At 36.5% G+C, this 17106-nt stretch overlaps 1 protein-coding gene across 1 annotated transcript in view; it reads right to left on the reverse strand.

Annotated features, from left to right (window-relative positions):
- Nucleotides 1–17106, reverse strand: part of MAGI2 (membrane associated guanylate kinase, WW and PDZ domain containing 2) — a 1168341-nt gene that overhangs the window by 876573 nt on the left and 274662 nt on the right. The gene's annotated exons all lie outside the window — the stretch shown is intronic.

The raw sequence follows: 17106 nt of genomic DNA on the forward strand, positions 1-17106 counted from the left end.
CACACACACACACACACACACACACACACACACACACACACACACACGATTGGCAGGGGTAGTTAGAAAGCTCAATGGACAAAGGCTGGATACTGGGTCAGGAAGATTCCAGAGTTCAAATCTGGTCTCAGACACTTACTAATTGTGTAACCCTGGACAAGTCACTTATCCTCTCTCTGTTTCAGTTTCTTCATTTATAAAATGGGGATAATAATAGTATCTACCTCCCAGGGTTGTTAGGAGAACCAAATGAGATAATATTTGTAAAATGCTTTGCAAACCTTGGAGCATTAAGGTAGTTACAAAGGGCCATGTTTTGTGAATCATGGGAGAATAAAAAAGTGTAATGCTTTTAATATGCATCATTCTACATTCTTTCTCATTCAAAAGATTCAAAAACACTAAATAACTGTTCATAAATTATGCTACTAGGCTTTAGCCATTTATGTTTGGAGAGTTAAGATAAACAAGAATTCACTCTATGGAGTTAAACACAATTTTTTAAAAGTTGAGAAGTCCATCTACACATACATAAAACAACCAAAACCAGGCCACCATAAAAATAATGTAAATAAAACTATTAATCCACACTAGGGCTTTTTAGCATAATTTTCTAGGATACTATTTATTTAATTTTCTTAAATCATGACAAAATAATATTAAGTAAAATACCCTGAAAGGAGGAAAACATCTATCTAAATTGAATGCTTTAATTTTGTTCGGTTTCAGGGTGGCTTGTTTAAAAATGAATTCATTTTGGGGATGCTAAATTTTCCACCACAAATGGAAATTGAATAATTTTATTTTTGAAATAATTTTTCTAGGTTGTTACTGGGAGACAGTATAAAACTGCTAGTACATGACTTTAATTGCTAACAAACTTTGGGGAAAGGTTTGTTATAGAGTGATATGGAAGGGAAAAGAATAGAATGATATCACTTCTTTTAATTGGAAACACTTAATCACATCAACCCTATATTTTCTACAGCAAATAATATATTAAACTGCCAGTCCCCAAAGATGCTGTCTTCGTGTCAACCATTCATTGTTCATTAGCCCTCATATTACCTACTATTCACTACCACTACCAGGAAAGAAGAAAGGAAGGAAGGAAGGAAGGAAGGAGCGAAGGAAGGAAGGAAGGAAACATTTGTTAAGTACTACTATATATCAGACACTGTGCTACGCACTATATAAATATCTCTTTTGATTATCACAATAACCTTGTGGGGTTAGTGTTATTATTATCCTCATTTTATAATAAAAGAAATGGAGGCACACAGAAGTTAAGTGGGTCTGAGGCCACATTTGAACCAAGGTTTTGTAGACTTCTACACAGTGCTCTATCTGATTCACCATTTAACTGCCTCTGACTTGTACACCAGCATAAGGAGGTAAGGCTTGTACACAAATGATCATTATACAAAAATGACCACAATAAGTGCATCAAAAAAGAATAAAGTGTTACAGAAGTTAGTAGTAAGAGATTTGACTCCTGATTTATCATCTATTATGCTATGTTGTTTCCAAATGAACATGGCCAGCCTCCCTAATAATATTTACAACAAAGAGAAGGATACTTTTGTTTGAAACTTGACTTTATTACTTAATGTCTATGTCATGCTGGTAAATTCATTTAAATTCTCTAGACCCCAATTTCTATATAAAATGAGAGAGTTAGATTAGATGAACTCTGAGATTTCACATAGCCTTCTTACCTCCTATCTCTTCCTTCTCTCTTGAAGCAGTCAACCAACTCTACAAAAGCTCCATTTTCTTGACCTCTCAATTTTTTTCACAAAGGATTTGAACTATGCAGTACAACCATGCAACTTGTCTAATCATAGACATAGGTATACTGAATTGATCATATTACAAAGAATATAATATGGAATCACGTTCTTCATGAACATGTATGTATATTGTTGGATACAGAGGGTGCCAAAGATTAGAAGTAGAAAAAGAGCTTAGTGAGTACAAGGCAGATATTGGCCTGTAATCATATAGGGGATACATATCACATGTATCATGGGAAAAATAAATAGACTAGGGGCAGCCAGGTGGCACAGTGGATAGAATACTGCCTGGAGTCAGGAGGACCTGAGTTCAAATCTAGTCTCAGACACTTGACACTTACTAGCTGTGTGACCCTGGGCAAGTCACTTGACCCCATTGCCTAGCCCCCCCCCCAAAAAAAAAGTTTGAAAAAAAAAGTAGACTAGTTTTTTTCAAAGGGAACAAGAAATAACAGAGGAATAGTCTAGTTGATACACTATCCAAAGAAGTGGAGAAAGGTTTCCAGAGCCAGGTGATACACACAACAAAAGGCACAGAAAAGTTGTGATCCTCACTGAAGGAGTGCACACCAATGAAATCAGGAATCTACCAAAGTACTAAATAAAGAGATGATTAAAGAGGTTCCATAAACGGTTTAAAAATCTCTTTTGTGCTGTACATGAAGGAGGACTATTTTTTGTTTTATGCCAAGCATCTATTTTAGAGGTTATTGTTTGTGAATGTCACTGTATGGAAGGCTGCATGATGAGCTATCCGTATTCCAATTAAAATGAATTATTCTCTCTACCATAATAATAATGATACCAGGACATGTCTCAAGTTCTCATCTCATTATTAACCCCTTGTAGGGAATCTTTCTTAAAGCAAGTATCTGCTGATCTATCTATGGAGAATCAAGATTTTATACGTTCAAGTGAAGTTATTGCCGAAATTTTTAGGGTATGACTGACCAGCAAATTCTTCCTAGTGCCAGTTCAAACTAGGAAAGTCTGCTGCAAGGTGAGATTAAGATAGTTTGAAGGCTTTGTACAGTACATTACACTCCCCATTAGAAGAATCCATTTACAAATGAGGCTTGAGAAATCCTAACCCCAATTTATCAAAGGTAAAAATCTGAATCAAGGAGAAGCCAGAAGGCCTACAGACAATTGTCATATTGCTAAGCGATATCAATAATACTTTCAATGAAATTTTACTTTAAACATCTCTCTGTGATTAATTTTTTGTGGGCTAATTGAGTGCCATGCTTTAGTAACAGTCAATAAACTATACCAGACAAGGCCAGGTTCATTCTCTTATCAAAAGAACCAATTGAAAAGGAAGAGGAAAGTTAGCTTCAGGCTCCATCCCTATGTGGGAAAAGACTATTACAGGGAGCTGTGATGTAAACTTTAATGTCTAGAATGATGCTTTAAGACAAGTGTTCTACTTGGGAGTTAATCCAATGGAGAGGTTTAGATTTTCATCTGAAGTTATCTTTTCAATTTTAAAATTTATTAAGAAAAATTTTCTTGCTTAAAAAAACTATGAAACATGATTTTAAATCAGGATATCAAGGTGAAGCAAGGAAATGCAATAAAATAGGAAAACTATTATTTGATAAGGGAAAAACAGATTTCTTTACTTTTTAAAAGTGACAAATAAAAAAGACATCAGCTCAATGAAGTTAGTTTCCCTATAGGTTTGTAGGAGTTAAAGGCAAAACAGTCTGAAAAAGAGTGTTAGAAATGGTGTGTTATTTATGCTCTGTTGCTGAGAAGGCACAGCATAGTTAGATTTTATACACTGAAACAGATTCTAAAAAGTACATATATATTTCTTGTGAAGCAACTGTATCACATAGGTGATTCTAAAAGGATATGTTTATTGTAAGATGTTGTTCAGTCATTGTTCAGTTGTGTCTGACTCGCCATGACCTCATTTAGGGTTTTCTTGGCAGTGGTTTGCCATTTCCTTCTCCAGCTCATTTTACAGATGAGGAACAGAGGCAAACAGGGTTAAGTGACTTGCCTAGGGTCAAATAGCTAGTAAATGAATGAAGCAGGATTTGAACTCACTAAGATAAGTCTTCCTGTCTCCAGGCCCTGCCCTCTATCCATTGCCCCAACTAGCTGTCCCTGTTGTAGGATTGAAGTTCTCAAAGGTGTTTATGCTCTGATATGCCCTTGGAGTGACTAGAGTCAGCAACGGAATAGCAATAATTGTTTCAAAACACATGTCTATTTGGTACAAAATAAGGGACCAAGTGCTAAGAGCAATGAAAATGATGATGATGATGATAACAATTCATTTCTGTAGTGCTTTAGCAATAGAGATAGAGATTAGACCAGTGATTTCATTGGCAGGGGGAAATTCTGAGACAGGAAACTCCCTCTACTGTAATGTAGGTTGACACATGTTCTCCAGCTTACAGTCTCAGTGAGGAGCCTAGAGCCTTAAGAAGTTGTGAATTGCCTAGTGTCACACAAACAGTATGTGTTAGAGGCAGTATTTAAGCCTAGGTCTTCCTGGCCTATATGTCTATCCAAAATGCGACACTGCTTCTCATCATACTTTAAGGTTTGCAAAATGCCTTCCTCACAACAATCATGTTGTATAAATAATGATACCTGGGATGGTAGAAAGAAGAGGAAATTAAGGAAAGAAGGGAAACAATAGCGTCAAAGGGAGACATCTAGCATGGAACCCCAGAGGATATCCCACAACTAGAATCATCATCTGAGGATAGTCCATTAGGATGTAAACACTTAACTTCATTAAGTTCTCTCTACCTCTTGGATAGTTAATAATTTCAACAGTTACATTTTGCTGTTTATTCCTGAGAAATCATTTAGTCTCTAGAGCAAAAAAAAGAAAGAAATAACAAAAACCTCATGATGTAGAGCTGAGTCACTTTAACACTCAAATGTTATCATGGTCATACAACTAACTTCCTCCTATAGCTGTATTTCCCCTTCCTTTTCTCTTTTCCAAAATACATGTTTCTACCTGCCGAACAATAATTTTCCATCTTGTTATCCTCGTTTTCTGTCCCCTGACCTCCTTGCGGAACTTCCCATGACATTTCCAACATGGTCTGAAGTTTGAGGACATGTCTAAAGAAAACGTTTAGTTACTCCCGTGGAACATCCTTTTACTTCTACCCACTGCCAAAAAAATGCTTAGTGGTGCTTCTTTTTAGAGTACTGCAGCATGAAAATTGATTTAGGAATGAATAGCTTTGGGCCAGGAAAACTATGAAACCCAGGGCTCTATCACTCCATTACTTCTCAGAGAGCTGTAGTTGTTATCTCAGATTGTTAGTTACTTTTGACTCACAAAGAATGAGAAAGGCACCAGAAGATTGGGAATAAACAGCTGGTTTCTTAGTTTTCCAAAGGTTGAAAAAGGCATATCATGGAAACAACAACAACAACAGTAATAATAATAGCATTTATATAGCTCTTTGAAGATTGCAAAGCACTTTGCAAACAATAGCTCATTTGATCCTCACAAAACCACGTAAAGCAGGTGCTGTTATTTTCATTGTTTTACAACCGAGGAAACTGAGGCAGATAGAGGTTAAATGAGTTGCCCTGGGTCACATAATTTTTAAGTGTCTAAGACCACATTTGAACCCAAGCCTTCCTGATTCCAAGTCTATCACTTTATCCACTGAGAGACCTACATGCCAGTAAGATCACTGCTGATCCCCAAAGATGTCTAGTTGTGCTTATTAAGCAGAGAGTAATAATTTTGAAACTTTATATTAAAAAAATCACAAAAAAAATTGAAAAAGGCATGCCATCTGAAATAAGGATCAAATTGATATTTCATTTTCAGTTGGCTTATGGAAAATGCAAAGATTTTACTTTCCAAAAGGGATTCATTCAGTAAGTACTTGGCCTAGTAGGATATAAGCTCCCTGTGGGCAAACACTCTCTCATTTTTGCATTTATACGTCCAGTGCTAGCTCAGTGCTTCAGAAGTAGTAAGTGCTTAATATCCTAGTTGATTGATTGGCATATAACTGAGGTGTTACCATATTCTTCTATCAATTGCCAAATTTGAGGCTGACTCCCTTAGTTTTAGTAATCCACAGTGATTTACAGATTATGATGCTAGCATCCTCCTAAGACAAAAAATGTGATTAAACACATCTTTAGTAGCTTTTGTCTCACATATGAAAAAATATAGCTATATGAATGAATTTCCTATGAATATATTTTCACTAAATTTTGTGACAACACATGGGGAAAATTGTCCTAATGCTATTGAAAATGTATTATGATCTGTGTGTAGTTTATAAGAAATCATGGTGTTTCCAGCTCACTAGTTTTCCTGTCATCCTGAGAGGACCTAGCTGCCAATCAATGTATTATGTATTTGTGCTCTGAGTAACAGTAATACGGAACTAGCAGAGACTTGTCTAAGAAAAGCTGGGACAGATCTAAACCTAAATGGTCCAACCGCTTCTTAAAAAGCTAACTAATTCAGATTTCTCACAAGAAACCACCTGTTAATGATGAGAAATGTACTTGGTTAAGTAGTGTATCACTGAGTTCTTTCATTTTGTTATTGTTCAGTTGTTCAGTCATGTCCAGTTCTTTGTGACCCTATGAACCATGGGGTTTTCTTAGCAAAGATACTGGAGTGGTTGGCTATTTCCTTTTCCAGTGGTTCCAGTGGATCCTTTTGTCAGGCAATCAAAGGTTAAGTGGCTTGCCCAGGGTCACACGACTAGGAAGTGCCTGAGCCTGGATGTGAGCTCAAGTCTTCCTGACACCAGGGCAAGTGCTATTTCCACTGAGCCACCAGCTGCCTCCAAGTTCTTTCATATTCCTTACACATTAGATTGGGCCTTATGGATGGTGGAACAAATTGGGCAGGGATGGACTGCAGAAATCAGGGTTCAAATCTCAGCTGTAGCATTTAGCTAGGCTCAATTCTAACCTAAACAGTGGGAATGTTACCAATACTTCCTACCCCCACCTCATGTCACTCAGTCTTATTGAGACTGTACTATTTACCTGGAACTATGCTAAGTGCTGGGAATACAAAGAAAGACAAAAACAAACAAACAACAAGGGGTTGACATCCTAAAAGGGAAGACAACATGTGAACAACAACGTACAATGAGCTACATATAGCATAAATCGGGGATAATCTCAAAAGAAAGGCACTAATACTAAGGAAGATTGGGAAAAGCTTCTCAGAGAAAGTAGGCCATTAGCTGAGACTTGACCTTAGCCAGGAGACCTAGGAGGCAGAGATGAAGAGGGAACATAATGCTTGAGGAGGTTGAGTGTAATGTCAGAGGATTAGCAAGAAGGTCAGTGTCCTCTGATCACAGAGTAAGTGAAGAGGAATAAGATGTAAGAAGATGGGAAAGGTGGAAGGAAGCTAATCAGCTTGTGAAAGGATTTAAAAGCCAAAGAGAAAATTTAATTTTTTTTATATTTTACATATATTACATATTATATTTTATATTAATTGGGGGAAAGACGGAGTCGCTAAAATTTATTGAATGGGTCAGGGAGGCTGATTCTATATGGTCAGATCTACATTTTAGGAAAATAAATTTGATAGCTGAGTGAAGGATGGATTTGAGTGGAGAGAGACATGAAGTCAGGAGACCAACCAGCAGATTCTTGCAATAGTGCAGGAATGAGGAAAATGCTTTGTAAATGATAATAATGTATTCTATTTATGTAAGCCATTAGTACCACAGTTGAACCGGTGAACTGAAAGGGGTACAGCCCTCCCACTGCTTACAAACTACTGTTCTCAAAATCATCATTTTGCCCTCTGAAGAGATCTTGATCACCATCCAGTGGCCCATCCCAGTAAATGCTCTTAGGTTTAAGGTTGCCCTCTCAATGCATGCATGATTCAATTATAGCAAGTGTATGAAGCATGATTATAGTGCACAAGTGATAACAACATCTCACTCCCTAATCAACCTCATTCTTTAGAATTTGGGGTAAATTGAAAACCTAGGTCAGGAGCTGTCAAGCAGTCATCCTGATTAAAGGCCATACAATTTAGCATGTGAGCAACTAAATCACTTGCATGAATAACAGGGCTGGAGACTGACGACATAACAATGAAAAGTGTTTTTTAAAATTTTCATTACAACAAGCACATAAAGAAAAACTTCTCCAGGTGCTCAGTTTGAATAAAAGGCCCTTTGACTTCTATACCATTGATTTTTGGTGCAGACCTATGATTTTCTTGATGTAGGGAGCTCCCTGATAAGGTAACTTCCTCCACCCATACAGATGAGCAAATAATCTTTACAGAGTTGTCTGGGGCCACTGTGAGGTTAAGTGACGGTGACACAGGATGTGTGAGAGGTCACATTTGGACTCATGTCTTGCTGTCTCCAAGACTGTTCTATATTCTCTAAGGCCTTCTGCCTGTTTCACCAATGACTAGATAAAACAACAAGATTCCTTTTGATGATCAGCTCACACTGACAGTTTTATTTCTTCATTCTCAAGGCATTGCATAGATTCACTTTTGTTCCTGCTGGGTGGAAAGAAGCACACTTTACTTAGAGAGGAACAAAAGCATCAATATTATGACAGTGAGATATAAAGTTCAAGAGGAGGCAGGAAGATTTGAGTTCAAATCTAGTTTCAAAAACTTACTAACTGTGTGAGCCTAGGCAAGGCATTTAACCTCTGTCTGCTTCAATTTCTTTAGCTGTAAAATGGGGATAACAACAGCTCCAACCTCCCAAAGTTGTTGAGAGTACCAAAAGAGACAACATTTGTAAACCAATTAGTGTAGTACCTGGCATATAATCAGTGTTTAATAAATGTTCGTCCTTCCCCATTCCTCTCTCCCTTTCCCTTCCTCATGTGACATGAGGACTAGATATTATCTAAGCCAGTTCTGGGCAGCTAGGTGGTGAACTGGATAGAGTGCTGGCCCTGAAATCAGGAAGACTCATCTTCATGAGTTCAAATCTGGCCTCAGACACTTACTAGCACACATGACCCTGGGCAAGTCACTTAATCCCATTTGCCTCATTTTCCTCATCTATAAAATGAGCTAGAGAAGGAAATGGCAAACCACTCCATTATCTTTGCAAGAAAATTCCAGATAGGGTGACAATGAATTGGACATGACTGAAATGATCCAGCAACAATAAAAAATCATTTCTAGATCAAAATTCTGTGAAAAAATGAACTATAAACAAAATAACTGGTAACATCAATAAATTGGTGAAAGTGTTAGCTAAGTAGGAAACAAACAAACAAAAAATGGGTTCATTAATGTCTAGGTCTGGATAAAACAACTAGGTGACTGACTTATTTCCATTGTAACACATGTGGAATTAAATGAGCCCTTGGTGTTTTTTCAATACTTTGATTTGAATTCCAGTTGCTTATCATGGTGCATCGCACAAAGCAGACACTTGGTAAATGCTTTTTCATTCATTCCCTCAACAAAGTGAAGCTAACTAACCAATATAGAGATCTAATCCAAAACAGTGTTTTATTTTTACAGGACTGAATTACACAGGTAAAAATAAATACATATACACACACAACTAGCCTAAAGGATACAATTTTATGGAGTACAGAGAAAAAACGTTTCTAACTCATCCTTAGGATTTTTTATAAGCTTTAAGTTCTTAACAAATGGGACAGTTGTTAGTATAAGATTATATTTAGGTAATTTGCAGTATGTAAATGTCTAGGAAAATAATAACTAATTCTATTTCTATGGTATGTTATGGGTATAAAACACTTTACATGTATTATCTCATTGGATTCTCACAACACTACTATAATGTAGATAGTTTAAGAACTTTTTTTGCCGTTTTATAGAAGGGACTTGCTCAAGGTTACATAGCTAGTAAGTAGTGAAACTAAGACCCTCACTCAGGGTTTTTGGCACCAAATTTTGAATTCCTTCTGTTTCATTGTTCTCTTAAAATACTTTACCTTCCTAAAGTTTTTCTTATTATTTAACACTCAGCAAAATAATTCCAATAAGGTTTTACACTTTAACAAAAATGAACTTTTTTCCCCTTCTTATTAAAATCAAGCATGGAATATGATTTAGATTGGTGGTTCTCAAACTTTTTGTCTCAGGACCCCTTTCTAATCTTAAAAATATTGAAGACCCCTCCCCAAAGATTTTGTTTATATAGGCAATCAATATTAAAGTTACCATGTTAGAAATTACAATGTCTTAGTATTATTACAAAAATAGTTTTGTCTTCATGGACCCCCAGAGGTGCCTGGACTTCTGAGAAACATTGAGTTCAGGACAGAACTTACTGATGTTGGCCATCAGGAAGGAGATGGACAACTAGTTAAATTCTTCACAAAACACCTTCAGAAGTATGATTTCTATTTGGTGTCCTGAGAAGAGTTCAGTTGAAATGAGCCTTGATGTCTTGATGTCTTCTAGGATTTCATTACCGGGGATTCTATTCTATCATTTGATGAAAAAATAATTTTAAAATAATTTTGCTGTTTTAAAATGGTTTGTTGTTTTTATTTTTTTTTAATTTTAGTGACTTGATGTTAAAAGTAGGTAACATGTTGTTCAAGAACCCCGTATTGCGTAGGATTCTTGAATAGAATGTAGTAAAATCTTCACAACTACATAGAAACGATGATCTACCAATGCGGACCAGTGTATTTTTTACTCAAAGGTTGTCATGACAAGCAGCGCTGGCATAGTAGACATAGAGAGCTGACCTTGAATCCAGTGAGACTTGGGTCCAAGACCTGTGTCTGACACATAAAGTATGTGTGACTCTGGGAAGTTGCTTAACCCTCTTCTAGATCTCGGCAACTCTGTAAAGCTAAATGTTGCAGAGAAATTGCCCACCTGCACTGCTTGAGGGAGTTTCCTCAACAGGGAATTCTTTAAACCAGTGAAGTCACAGGTCCCATCTCAATTGCTATCTCTGTTCCCCAGAGGTTGACATCAAACTATCAAAGAATTGGTTATTTGACTTAATGTTCCCTATATATCATCAGTGTTCTGCCTGCATAACAGAACTCAGTGGTTATACTCAATTTGGCGAGGATGAGAATTCTTAACTGTATATGTTCGTTGAACTGAACTAAATTGAATTCAATACAGGCTTTTTCATCTCATTCTTTTTTTCCTTAAGGTACAAGTTGGTTCATAGATGTCTACCTTCTAATATCTTGTCTATATGTACATTAAGTTTCACAGGAAGATAGAAACTTTAATCCTTAGTGTCCAACATCAACTAATATAGCAACTGAAACACCAAAACAAGGTAAAAATAAAGGGAAACAAAATTTTATTTTATGATATGAAAGGCAAACTTCCCCATCTCCACCACAGCTTCAGCACTTCATTAAGTTGTTTCAGGACCTCCCAAAATGCATCTGAACAATTCCAAGCACCTAAATATCAATCACTCCTACTCCTACTCTGAATGGTGGAGCCACTTTTCAATGATCTAGCTAATAGATGTAATGCATTTCCTCTGTTAGTCATCAATGTAGCCTCCTTTGTGCCTGCTGTGTGTTACTTTTCCTTCTTTTGTCATAAGGCTTTGGAGAAGACTCAAATAGGAGTTGGTTGATCAGATGAAAGGAATATTGCACTAATTCTGAACTCCGAGAGTTCAGATTTCTATTCTGCATTGCTATTCTTAGATTTCCACAGAGTTAGTCGTCTTTCAAAAAAGTAAGTCGTTTACTCACTGTGAAAATTGGGGCTAATATTCAGATGAAAGAAAACACATTGTAACCAATGTTTAGTGCAGTTTAGAAAACATTTTGTTTTTTTATATTCAAAAGAAGAAGCAATAAATAGAGAATATATCATATATAAACAATAATATAATATAATATAATAATATGAAATAAACAATAGATAGAAAATGCTGCCGTAGAATAAAGCAAAAACAAGCAAACCAAAAAGACTTGGATTCAAGTTCTGCCTCAGATACTGGCTATATGTATTCTATGCAAATCACTTAACCTCTCAGTGTCCCCAGATAACTCTAAAACCATAAGTTGCAGAGCAGATGTTGAACTGCGTTGTTATAGGCATTCTTCCTCCTCAATGTTTTCCCGATAGCAATGAAATCACATTTCTCATTGTTGGGAAAACCTCTTTATCTTGCAAGATCCCATCAGCCTTAATCACCTTATTGGAGGGTGAATTCATAAACTCCAAAACCTCAACTTAAGTAGTTAAGGAATGTTTTTCTTTTCTTTTCTCTTTTGTATTTGTATCCCCAGCACTTAGTACAGTGTCTGGCACATAGTGGGTGCTTAATAAATCTTTATTGACTAATTCCAGGTTAAAATAAATGAACAGCAAAATAATTTTTAATGAGGCTTCCATAATGCTCTACTTCCCCTTGTCCCAGGGCTACTTAAGTATGGTTATGATTTTTCTGAATCACAATAAATATACAAGGAATTTTTTTGAAAGAAAGAGGAAACTTTTCTACCCATTTCATTTGCTGTTCAGAATCACATGGCTAACATGAATTTCCTAATAAACTTACATTAAATTCACATTCTCCATATAATTCCATTTCAGTGGTATGTGTCAGCTGAAACCACTGACTCCTGTAACTGCAATAATAATTAATACCAATATAAGAAGCAGGAATGACCATTGTCAATCAAGATAATCCCAGCATCACTTAAGGGTATATTCCATTTCCTTTCAGTTGGTATTTGCTTAGACTAAACAACAACAACAACAACAAAACACAGCACAATTTTTGACCTCCAGTGTCTAAGAGAAGATGAATTTATTTTATTATTTCTATTCCCATTTGAAAGTAGGAAATGCTGTTAAAGTATTTTAATTTACATATATGCATCTACACTGTGCCAAGCATATGCTTTAAATTACTTAAATTCATATTTTTTTAATTAGAGTAAAATATTGGTAACTTCAGACTCTTACTAACAAAGAGGAGTAACTTAGTTTCACTTGCATCTATAATGTCAGCAAGTGACCATTACATGAGAAATAACACGAAGAATCCAGAGTTTTGGAGCATTGCAAGGAGTGAGGCAGAGCAGAGTAAGCAGAACCAAAAAAATAATTTGCAAAAGGATCCCAATAATGAAAACAACATTGAAAGATGTTGGAACTCTGATCAATTCATTAACCAACTGTGATTTGAGATTACGCAAGGGGAGCTATACCTTATTAGAGAGGCCTCAGCTATTTTTTTTAACAAGATTGGAGGAATTGAACAGGCAATTGGGAAGTAATAGTAAAAATTTTAAAAGGTTATCAATAAAACTTTTTTTTTTAACAAGAATTCTATCCAGCACTGTGATACATCAGTGAAAAGATGTTAATACTGAATTGGACAATTTTATTGTAGGGTATTATAGACCAGATATTTATCAAATAGTATTAATAATAGCTAAGATTTATATTGAGCACTTTAAGAATTACAAAATGCTTTGCATATATTACCTCATTTGATCCTCAAAATAACTCTATTGTAGAGGTGCTATTATCCTCATTTTACAAGTACTGAAACTGAGGTTGAAAGAGATTAACTGACTTTCCTAAAATCACACAGCTGATAAGTACCTCTGGCAATATTTTAATTCAGATCTTCTTGACTCAGAATCCATGATTCTATTCACTTTACCACCTAGATGTTTCATTTATGTACCCAAGGGTATGCAGAGTCAGCCTGAACCAGTTAAGGAGAGCCGATAGTTAAATTTTCAGTGCGGTTAATTACACCAAAGAAATTAGCAAATGCTACGCATCAGGGACTGATTTATTGTTTTGTTGATTGTCTAGATTTAAGAAAGTGGTGGAGAAAATGTTCATAATTCTAAATTTTAAAAAGTGTCCTTCCTCCCAGAAGAGTCAGTTGTTAAACATTTAACAGCATGCCACTGCCTCTATCACCATAGTTTCATGAAGGCTGAAAAAGTAGTCATGTCACTCTGTTGGTTTGATACAAACCTAAGTTGTAGGACTTAAGTTATACATTATATAATGGATAGATTTCTGGGTTGGTAGTCAAGAAGAATTTTATTTGAATCACGCTTGAGCAACTTACTTATTATGTGACCCTGGGCAAGTCATTTAACCTTTGTCAGCCTGTGTCCTCATCTGTAAAGTGAGGCATTTGGATATTATGAAACTTTTATCTGTATATCTATGATCCCTTAATTCTACATGCTTGGCTTATTGCATTTTTTTTTTAATTCCTCAGTGGCACAAACCATGAGACAAGTTTTGGCTACTGTTCATAGTGTATGAGAATAATTTGATTTATAAATCAATTCATTCATTCTTTCAATCTGAAACATTTTAAGTAGGTGTTCAGCACGTGCTCTTCCATATTGGAGTGAATTACTGGTTGTCTGCCAAATTTGATGCATATCAAATATTTCATGAGATTTGTTATTGGAATTCACATAGGTGTGACAATATGGGGGGAAAGTCTTCTAATCATTTAAGCCATTTCAACAATTATTATCCATTCAAACAGATCTATTAATAACTGTAGGGATAATTCACATCCCTATAATGCTTTTCAGCCACAAAGTGCTTTCCCCACAACATAACTGTGAGATAGGCAGGACAACCATGATTATCCCTGTTTTATAGATGAGAAAACTGAGGTTCAGTGACATTAAGCCATTTACTTATGGTTTGTCAGCTAATAAATGCTGGAATAAGGATTTGAATTCAGGTCTCTACATTCCAAGTCGAGTGTCTTTTATTATAGAATACACTGTCTCTCAGTTTTAGGAACTTGGTATCTGTTTTACCTACATAGTTACATCAGTAGTTAAGAGGAGAAGACCAGGAAAATCATATTTAGCACAATAAGTCTAGGACTGGAATAATAATGGGGAAGAAAAAAAAAATCAAAGGCTCCAAAAAAAAAAAAAAAGACCAGTTTGATGTACCATGAAACCAAAGCTCCAGTACATATAAGATCAATGAATTATATGGCTTTTCAGGTCTTTCTTTTTTTTTAAATGTTTCATTAATTTATTTTGAATTATCAACAATCACTTCCATAACCTTTTGAGTTTAAAATTTTTCTCCCCCTCATTCCCTACTTCCTTTCCCAAGATGGCACTGCCTCCCTCAGTCCCACCTCCCTTCTATTATCCCCCTCCCTTTTCCCACCTACTGCCCATAGGGTATGTTAGATTTCTATACCTAACTGATTATATTATTCCCTTCTTGAGCCAAATCTGATGAGAGTGAAGTTCAAACAATGTTCATCTCTCTCCTCTCTTTCACTCTGCTGTAATAGGTTTTTGTGCCTTTTCCTGTGATGTAATTTACCATTGTCTGCCTCCTCCTTTTCTTTTCTCTCAGTACATTTTCTTAGATCAGATTAATGTGCTTACGTGGATCCATTTAACCCACTTGATTAGATTTTTTTCATTATTACATCAAAGTCAATTTATACCCATCCCCTTTATGTATACCCCTTTAATATGATGTAATAACAATATAGTTCTCAAGAGTTACAAGTGTCATCTTCCCTTGCAGTGATGTAAACAGTTTGCCCTTATTGGTTAACATGTTGTTTCTTTCTGCCCCGTTTCCATTTTTATATCTCTCTTGAGTCTTGTATTTGAAGATCAAATTTTCTGTTGAGCTCTGATCTTTTTATCAGGAAGGTATGGGAGTTCCCTATTTCATTGAATATCCATCTCCTCCCCTGAAAGATCATGCTCATTTTCCCTGGGTAGTTGATCCTTGGTTGTAATCCAAGCTCCTTTGACTTACAGAATATCATATTCCACACCTTATGGTCTTTTAATGTAGAAGTTGAAAGGTCCTGTGTAATCCTGACTGTGGTTCCATGATATTTAAATTGTTTCTTCCTGGCTGCTTGGAGTATTTTCTCTTTGACCTGGTAATTTTGGAATTTGGCTACTATATTCCTTGGTGTTTTCAATTTGGGATCTCTTTTAGGAGGTATTCGGTGGATTCTTTCTATGGCTATTTTACCTTCTGGTTCTAGGACCTCAGGGCAGTTTTCCTTTATGATTTCCTGAAAGATACTGTCCAGGCTTTTTTTTTTCCATTGTGATTTTCAGGTAGACCAATAATTTTTAAATTGTCTCTCCTGGATCGATTTTCCAGGTCAGTTGTTTTACCAATGAGATATTTTACATTTTGATCTATTTTTTCATTCTTTTTGTTTGGCTGATTCTTGCTCTCTCATAGAGTCAATAGCTCCCATTTGCCCAATTCTAATTTTTAACAAATTGTTTTCTTCTATTAGATTTTGTACTTCCTTCCTCCATTTGGCCAATTTTATTTTTTAGGGACTTGTTTTCTTCAGTGTACTTTTTTCCAGTTGGCCAATTGTATTTTTTAGGGACTTGTTTTCTATGGTTAATTTTTGTTCTTTCTTTTCCAAACTATTGACTCTCTCTTGCATACCTCTCATTTCTTTTCCCATTTTTAATTCTACCTCTCTCATTTGACGTTTAAAATCTTTCTTGAGCTGTTCTGAGAAGGCTTTTTGGGCTTCAGACCAGTTCATAATCCCTTTTGAGGTTCCAGATGCCAGTTTGTTGACAATGTTCTTCTCTTCAGAATTTCTGCCTTGATCTTCTCTCTTCCCATAATAAAAATCTATTGTACGTTTCTTTTTGCTCATGGTGTTTGCTTATTTCCTGGCCTTTAAAGAGATTGGGCCCTCCTGCTGGGGAGCAGAGGGCACTGACCCAAGTTTCTTGTGTTGGGACCCTAGGGCTTTGTGTGCTGGGGCCTCCAATGTTGGCAGTTGGAGGCTGTAGGATTCTGGCAGCTTATCTGGCGTCGGGCTGGAATCAGCAACACTGGAACTCTAAGGGTAGGATTGGGTAGTGTGGCCCCTGGATGTTGCCTGCTCACTTGGACCTTTCCTTTCCTTCCTTCCTTCCTTTTGCTGTCTTTCAGATGGATGTTGTAGGGTGTTTATTCATCTGGGGCCCCTTGGAGCTCTGCTTCCCTTAGTTTTGCTGAGGCACTGAGAGACCTGTTTGCTGTAGAATGCCGAGGCACCTAGTGGTTTTCTGACCTGCTTTCTGCCGGTTCCCCCACCCTCAAGGAGGCACGGGGGTCCAGGTGTTAGTGTTTGCCTGCTCCACCACCTGGGCTTCAGCATCTCCTCTTGGTATGCTGAGGTAGGGCTTTCCACTAGCTTGCTGGGATGCCTCCAGTTCAGTTTTGCTTCCCTTTCCCCAGGGTAAGAGAGGCCTTTCAGGTTAATCCCTCAAGCTACCTGAGCTACTGGACTGCTGCACCCCATCTTTCTTCTGGCTCAGCTGGATTTTTCCTGAGGTCATATTTTTGGGGCTTTCA

This window comes from Vombatus ursinus, unplaced genomic scaffold, assembly GCF_900497805.2.
Source record: "Vombatus ursinus unplaced genomic scaffold, bare-nosed wombat genome assembly UNPS02014830.1, whole genome shotgun sequence".
Lineage (NCBI taxonomy): Eukaryota > Metazoa > Chordata > Mammalia > Diprotodontia > Vombatidae > Vombatus > Vombatus ursinus.